This window comes from Pteropus medius, unplaced genomic scaffold, assembly GCF_902729225.1.
Source record: "Pteropus medius unplaced genomic scaffold, Ma_sr-lr_union100, whole genome shotgun sequence".
In the NCBI taxonomy this organism is placed as follows: Eukaryota; Metazoa; Chordata; class Mammalia; order Chiroptera; family Pteropodidae; genus Pteropus; species Pteropus medius.
In genome coordinates this window covers 5,897,448-5,906,176 of record NW_024352784.1, presented here as the reverse complement: position 1 = coordinate 5,906,176, position 8,729 = coordinate 5,897,448, and positions in this window count along the sequence as shown.

The window sequence follows — 8,729 nt, the reverse complement described above, 5'->3', positions numbered from 1 at the left end:
TTCTGCATGTTCCACTCACTTAACCACAAAGGGAGAAACAAAAGCCAGACCCCATCTTGTTCTCTTGGCACAGCCCACCACACCCAGACTTGAGTGGAGCCAACAGCGTCGCGACACGCACATGTGTAGCCTGCTCACTGCTAGCCCTGTGGCTGGGAGGTGTGGCTGGATATTATGTCTGGGCCTCTCTGCCATGGGGCTCCCCAGGGGGACATTGGAGGTGTCTTCTGAACTGTGCAGTGATGCAGGAACCAGAGTCCTTTGTGTTTTACACTAAGGCAGCCTTTCAACATCACCTCCTGGCCTACAGACTTCTCACTGTCCCCCGCACCCTACATCATATCTGCACTTTCCAGCTTCTGAGCCATCACTTATGCCGCTCACTCCACCTGAAACACCCTTCTGCTTCCTCTCTCTCGTTTTCAGAGAGAGCGAACACCCTTCTCATGTCCTCTCTCTTATAGCAGCTCTGGGACTTAGACATGACAGAGGAGAAAACTGAGGTTCAGGGACATCCAGATGTTGGTATTTTTTACACAAGAATGTGTTCAGTGTAATACACTGTGCTATTTTTAAAAGATAAAATAAAATAGCTTGCCTGAGGTTACAGAAGATCTGGAATTGAAACAGGTCTGCAGGACTCCAAACTTCTCATTTGTTCTTCTCCCTCTGCCATACTACGTGTCACATAATTGTGACTATGTGGGCCCTACTGCGATTTACTTCGTGGATATCAATTAAATGGTAATTGTGTAGATAAACACATTCATTTATGGTCAACTGATTTTTGACAAGGGAGCCAAAACAATTCATTAAGAAATAATAGTCTTTTTAATAAATGATGCTGGGACAACTGGCTATCCACATGCAAAAGAATGAAGTTGGACTGCCACCTCATATGATATACAAAGATTAACTCAAAATGGATCAAAAGCCTAAATATAAGAGCTAAAACTAGCGTGAAAACTCTTAGAAGAACATATAGGTATAAATCTTTATGATCTTGGATAAGACAATGATTTCTTAGATTTGACACCAAGAGCACAAGCAGCCAAAGGAAAAAACAGAGGAATTGTGCTTCATAGAAATTTAAAACTTTGTGCTTCAAAGGACATTAACAATAAGTGAAAAGACAACCCACATATTGGGAGAAAAATATTTGCAAATTATCTATTTGGTAAGGATGTAGTATCCTAGTATCCAGTATATATAAAGAACTCCTACAACTCAACAATTAAAAAAAAAAAAGATATCTATTTCTTTAATGGGGAAAAGATTTGAATAAACATTTCTCCAAAGGAGATATACTAATGGCCAATGAGCACATGAAAAGATGCTCAACATCATTAGTCAATAGGAAAATGCAAATCATAACCATAATGAGATACCACTTCACACCCACTAGGATGGCCAAAATAAAAAAAGACAGACACTAGCAAGTGCTGGCGAGGATGTGGAGAAATGAAAACCTTCATACATCGCTGGTAGAAATGTAAAATGGTGCAGCCATTGTAGAAAACTATTTGACAATTTCCCAAATTTCATATATATTGAGTTATCATACGATCCAACAATTCTACCCTGGGTATACATGCAAGAAAATTGAAAACACATATTTCATTCAAAGCTTGTACGTGAATATTCACAGTAGCATTATTCATAAGAGCCAAAAAATGGAAACAACCCAAATGTCCATCAACTGACGAATAGATAAACACAATGGAGTATAGCTATACAATGGAATATTATCCAGTTATAAGAAGAAATGAAGACATCATGCTAATGCATGCTACAACATGGATGAACTTGAATTGTCCAGAATAGAAAAATTCATAGAGACAAAATGGAAATCAGCAGCTGCTAGGGACTGAGGTGGCGGGAGGAGTGGGGAGTGATAGATAGAGAGTTCTTTTGGGGGTGATGGAAAGGCTCTGAAAGTAGAAAACAGTGATGGTTGCACAAATTCGTGAATATACTAAAAACTATTGAACTGTACACTTTAAAGAGGTGAATATATTATATGTTGATTATATCTCAAATTTTTTTCTTAGAAAAAAATAGTTGTGTAGAGCTGGAGGAGATCTTGCAGAACATTGAACCCAACATCCCCCTCCATGTGAAAGATGGGAAAATTATAGCCCAGAGAGGTGAAGGCTCACACAGCAAGTTTGAGACAAAGCAAGGATAGAACCCAGAACCATATCTGCCCCTCTCTCTCCCCTGTCCAGTTTGTTAGTTCCTGGAGGACGAGAACCTTTATTAATCCTGTACCTCCTATAAAAAGAGCACGGGACTTGGCACATCCCAGAGGTAATAGTCAAGATGGCCCAGTTGCAAGAGACTAGTTAGAGACCAATTCCAGTGAGCCTAAGGAACATGGACTCACTGGCTCACATCAGTGGGAGGGACAAGGGTGTGCTCAGGGACTCAAATAACCTCGCTCATTCTCCTGGTCTTCCTCACAGGGCAGGGAATATGTCTGCTGGAAGCTCTTGGGAATTTGCATTCCAAAGGAAGCTAACCACTTTCTCCCAGCACCCATTTATGCAAGCCAAGGGAAATAGCTCTATTTGGTCCTGTTGGGTCATATTATTTGGCTAGGAAGATGGAATTCTCCAATAGGCTAAGCCTTCTAGCAGGGTACTGGGCTCTGTTACTGGTAGTACTACCAGAACCTCAGAAAATGAGGGCAATAGAAGGGGAAGGTGCTTTAATCATCAGAACTGGGAGGGATACAGGGCAGGCAAAAATTCAGCCACCCCTCCCCTAGTGACCGCTATGGGATGATCTAAGAGCCAGGGAAGAGATGTAGAGTGACTTAGAGTGTTAAGTCCCAGCTTTTCACTTTCCGGATGTGTACAGGTAGGCAAGTGCCCCCTCTCCTCACTCCAGCCTCTGTTTTCGGGACTGCAAAGTGAGAGCAGTAACTCCCAACCTATAGAGTTGTAAATATTTGAGATAGGGAGCACTGCATGATAGACCAGAGCCTGGCACAGAGCCTGGTAGGGGCTGCGCTAAGGGCAGTAATTATCATGCTATTGATGCTTTGGGTGAGTTGATGTTTGGACAAGAGCTAAGGATTCTGAGTAAATGCTTTAGACAATGGGGGCTTCCAAAGGCCCAGATCCCTGCCTTGGGCTAAGGGGATGAGTGAGAGGGACCACTCTTCCCTGGGTGAGGACTGCATAAAGGTGTCAAATCTGTGGGGAATGACTCAGGGTCAGCCCAACAACACCCCAACCTACTGGTGACCTTGGCCTGGTGACCTGCTCTCTCTGAGTTCAATGATGATTGCTTAGGATGCCACCTCATCTAAGGCTACTATGAGCTCTGAAAGTGTCACCTCCCAAAGTGGCCTACACCCCCATTTTATGAAAGGATCAAGCAGACCTCACTGCAGAGTTGAGCTCTGCTCTTCGCATGTCCCTGTGCTGGGCTCAAGACTCACAGATGACTCTGACCTAGCCTTTGTGCTCAAGGTACCTGCAGCCTGCTAGGTGGATAGACATGGTCACCTAAGTGAGGGAAGCTTAGTCACTGACCCCCTTTGATATCCTGGACAAGTCACTCTTCAGCTCTGAAGCTCCCTCTTCCCCCATGTGTAAGGGAAGGAGTTAACCATGAGGACCACAGCCTGTGGCCAGGCCCACAGCCCCATCTGGTCCCAGCAAGGTGGCTGGGTAGCCCATCCCCCATACCTCAGCCTCAGAGTCGAGTGACATCATCCCCAACCCCCTCTGTTTCCCCGGCAACTGGGGTGCTGGCCGAGGCTCCCCAGGGGCCTGGACAGTCTGGATTTCCTTACACGTAACTGTACCTCATCCACATTTTCACAATTAAGTTGTCAGTTTGGGTTAAGTGTTGTCTGCTGATGCCTGTCAACCTCTCTCTGGCTCCGCTCACTCTTTACCCAGAGCAGGTAAGCAAGAATGTCCAGTCCCTCAGTGCTGTGGGAAGAGGCTGGATATGAATGGAAGGCATTTATGCCATACATCTGCTGTGTGGTCTTGGGCATGTCACTATCCCTAGGTTTAGTCTTTAAAATAGGACTAATCATCTCTGCCTAGCCACCCTCCCTCCCAAGGCAGCTGCAAGTCTCAAAGGAGCCTATACTGTGGCAGAGCTTAGAAAATTGTATAGTTTGGCTCAGAGGCCAGGAGCAAGCAGACCTGGAAAGGACTTCTCTGAGTTCCTGCCAGATAAATAGGTGAGGTTAGTCCCTGCTCTGGTCTATCCTATATTCATTCCTCTGACTGCAGATCTGGCCCAGGTCTTCTCCGCTGGCCTCCCTCACAGCCTGTTCCTAGACTAAAAAGGCAGAAAAGATGCTCTTCCCAACAGGACCTGGCCCGAAGACACAGAGTGGAGGTGCTAGGCCAGAGGGTCAGGGGTCCTGCTTCCCATGATGGCCACACTGAGCGGCCAGGCTCTCCTTCCCCATGCTGGGCCTAAGCCAGTCCCTCTCTCATCCCGACTTTCCCCTCTCAGGTTCCCAGGAACTCTCTCTTGCCTCTTCTCACAATCTTGCCCCAGATCTGCCCAGACTTGAATCCCACACCCAACCTCATCCTTCCTGCTTCAAACCTCCTCCATGCCTCTCTTGGAGAAGCCCACACTCCTTAGCCCAGCATTCTGGGCCATCCCTGGCATGGGCCTGTCATCTTCCCCAGTCATTTTCTCTCTTGTCACGCTTGATGTCAGCAGCACTGAGCCCCGCGCACTGACCCTTCCCTGAAACCAAACTCCTCTCTCTTGTCTTTGCTTAAGCTGTTCCCGCCGTTCGGAGTGGCCTTCCCCATCCCCAGCCACCTGACAGCTCCTCCCCCACCTGCACATTATTTATGAAGACATGAATGCTAAGCGCAAATGACCTCACCATCTGGAACTATTTATGTACCTGGCAGAAAAAAAAGTAATCTTTATTAAGGGCCGATTACATGTAGAGCATTTTACATATATCATCTCTTTAAGCCCCACAGCAACCTTAGGTGGTAAATTTCACTATTCCCATTTTCCAGGCAAGAAGACTAAGGCTCAGAGATAGGAAGTATCTTTTCCAAGGCCAAAAGAGGTGAGATTGGGGTTGAAACCCCAAACTCTGTGATCCCAGGACCCATGCTTGTTTTAGGCCCTGATGGAAACAATTCCCTTAAGATGATGGTTGTGGCCAGCATTCCATGTACATGGACTAGCTACTAAGGGAGGTCGTGATGCTTTGAAGATGTCAGAGATCATTGTGATGTATCCAAGACTGTCATATAGAAGAAGAGACCCAGGAAGAGAGCCAGGGCCACCAGGGGAGTCATAGGTCTCTTCTTGCAATGGAGAAGGACCTTCCACCAGGCAGAACCATCTCATAATGGAAGAGGCTGTCCTAGAGGGAGGGAGCTCCCTTTCCTGGGTGTATGCAGGCAGAGGTTGGGTGAGGCCATTTGCTTATTCATTTGGCAGCTTTGGAGCAACCACTGTTTGCTGGCCCTGATGGAGCACCAGGAGTGCAGCGTGGGTGAGAGAGCCAGTCACTGACTGCACGCTGCTCCCAGAATGGCGGGGACATTTACAGTAGTTCTGGTGGCCAGAACTTCAGAGACATGACAGGGTGAGTGGCCAGCCTCTGAAATTCTGAAATAACCTTAGACAAATGCATATTTTTAGCATTTCACTATTTAAGCTTGGCTGCTTTGGGTATCTCTCACTATGCAATAAATGATGTCAAAATATAGCGACTGACTGGGCAGTTCTGCTGATCTCACTGGACTCACTCACGCGGCTGCATTTGACTGGTATGTCAGCCAGGCCTGGGCTCTGCTGGGACTGCTGGGCCAGTCGGGCCTCTCTCAATTTGGGCTCAAGGCCTCTCTCTGCACTGGCCTCTTATCATTTAGTAGTCCAGCACTGGCTTCTGACTTGAAGCTGGGCTGAGCTCTAAGGGAGTGAGAGCAGAGCTGCAAGACCCCTGAGGCCTGGCTTCAGAACAAGTACAGCTTCACTTCTCTCACATGCAATGGTCCAGGCAAGTCATGAAGCCAGCCCAGATCAAGTTGAGGTGGAGTTGGATGGGGTTGGAGGGTGGGAGAGAGTAGACTCCACCTCTGAATAGAGTCACATTTCAAAGGAGTGTGTGTGTTCTGGGATGCAAAGAATTGGTGTCATTAAAAAGCTACTTCACTGGCCTTCCCAGAAAGAGTTCAGACCAGTGTCAAATTGCTCTCTTCTCTCAGCCTCAGTTTCTTTCTGTGTGCAATAGGGGCATTGGATGTTGTGAGGCTCTGGCCCTGTACGTGTGCAGGGTGAGACCCAGGTGCAGAAACACCACTGTATCCTATCAGAGAAGTGGAAGCTCAACCGTGTTAGGAACTGCTAACCTAGACACGAGTGCCCCAGTGGTCCACTGCTTCCCATTCATCCTGTTCTGGTGACAGGCACTGCTCCCTGGCCATTCCCAGGGGCCCCTCCTCATGGCAATAACAGCTGTCAAGCAAAAGGAGGGCTTGTGACTCAGGAAGGCCAATCAGCTGCCTTCTCTGGGACGAATACAGAGGCCCAGGGAAACAGAAGTTCTCATTTGCCTGGAATTCTGAACTGGGGCTGTTGGTGGCTACATACCAGGGGAGAAGAAATCAGGCCGACATCAGCTCAAAGAAAGCAGCAAAAAGCAGAAATGAGAACCGGCCCTATACAGCTCTCCCTTCAGGTCACTAGCCACCCCAATTTCTCCTCCGGCTGCATGAGCCAATCAGTTTCTCTTATGTGTAAGCCACTTGGCATTGGGTTTCTTTTTGGGAGTTGAAAGAAGCCTCAGAAACACAAACATCATCTCCTGAGTAGCTACCACCACAGTTAAACAATGGAGAGTTGAAAGCGCCCTTTTGGAAGTGATGCCCTCAGTAGACATGATGGGTGGCATTTTGTTATGTGCGCCCAGGAAAGAAACTTCTCAGCTGACCCTGATCCCCTAGCCTGTTCTCCGAGCCTTATAAAACAATTGCTCCCCCGAGGGAACCCAGTAGGCAGAGGCTGAGCCGCCCACAGCACTGGGTTTGTAGCCAGGCTCTAGTACTCACTGACTATGAGTTCTTGCAGAAATCACCAGACAGGCCTGGGCTTCACGTGCTCATCTGCAGAGCAAGGCCTATCTTGCCCACAGGTACAGAAACTGCCTGGTACTCCGTAGGTGCTCAGTCAACAATATTACTTCTTTTTTGCAATGTTATCTTCCAGTAACCTTGGGAGGGAGTGGTTTAGCAGTTTTTCCATTCTGCAGATGATGAAATCAAAGATCACAGAGATTTGGTGGTTTGCCCAAGATCACACAGTGGGTATGTGAAGGAGAATCTGAGACCCAGGCCTATATACTCTGATGACATACCTGCTGCTATTTGAGCCTTCTTCCCCCATGCCCGGAAGCTCAATCGCCAAGTCAGAGGAAAGCTGGGCGGGCTACTCTGCCCAGACTCCCTGATTACCCGACTTCCCAGGAAGGCCTTTCTAAAAAGCACCCTGGTGCTAAAATAGCACCCTTTGGCCTCATTGTGTCCACCATGTTTGTGTTATCCTATGACACAGGTAAAGATCAAGGAGACCTAAGACGTAGGTTCTGGAGCAAAAAGGCCCTTGGAGGTTATCTAGTTCAACCCCCTCACTTACAGATGAGGTAACTGGGGCTCAGAGATGGCAAAACAATTATCTGCTATCACACAGAAAACTTCTGACGGGGTAAGGACTAACTGGGTCACCTGTCCACCCATCCAAGGGCTCCTAGAAACAGCTGTTTCACCCCTACCCACCTCTACCAAGGCCTTGGCCCCAAGGGAAAGAAGCTGAGGTGGGTGGAAGGGTCAATAGAGGTCAACACAGCAAATGGAACTGTGGCTTCTCCGCTCCATGGCCTTTCAGCCTGGGTGCCCCATGGGCAGGCTGTGTGCAGGGGTTGGGGTGAAAAGGCGTATATCCTTGACCAATGGCAGTCAGGCAGGGGCTGAGAAGCCCACTGATAGGAAGCCCCCAGCACATCTGGGCAATCAGATAACCAGAATTGCTGGTGGTAACCTAGGAGAAGGAAAATAATAACGTCCATAGCAGCCACTGCCAAGAATGTGTCTATCCCGCCTAAGTCAGAGCCTCCTCCCTCTGAAGGGGAGCTTGTAGCCCAGGTGGACAGCACAGGCTGACCCACAACAGCCCTTGAAGAGACCTTGGACAGAAGGAAGGAGGAACAGGGAAGGAGGAAGGTCAGCTGGTTCTAGACATTTAAAAAAAAAATTCTTCTCATAAGTGTCTCAGGAAATTCCAGAATGCCTAAAGTGGTAAAGTACGCCCCCTTATACAAATGGGGAGACTGGGGTGCAGGGAGGAGCATACCTTTGCCCCAGATCTCTCTTTACTCTCAATTCAAGGTTTTACCATCATTTCCTCATGTCCTTCTTCCCACACAGGGCAGGGTTGTTCCAGCCCTAGCTGATTCTGGAGACAGAGCTGAGTAGCTAGGAGGGACCAAGAGGGGTCAAGGCTGGACTTCAGGAGTCTTGGCATCTTCTTCCTGCTTCCCTCAACTCCTCTCAAGACAGTGGAAAGTCACTATCCTCCTCCACCCATCTATTTCAGTGGAGGCCACCAGCTACACTGCACTTGGAGCCAGAAAGATCTGGGTTCAAATAGTAGCTCCAGCCCTTGCCAGCTCCTCCCTTTTGAGCCTCAGCTTCCACATCTATAAGATGCAGATACTAATC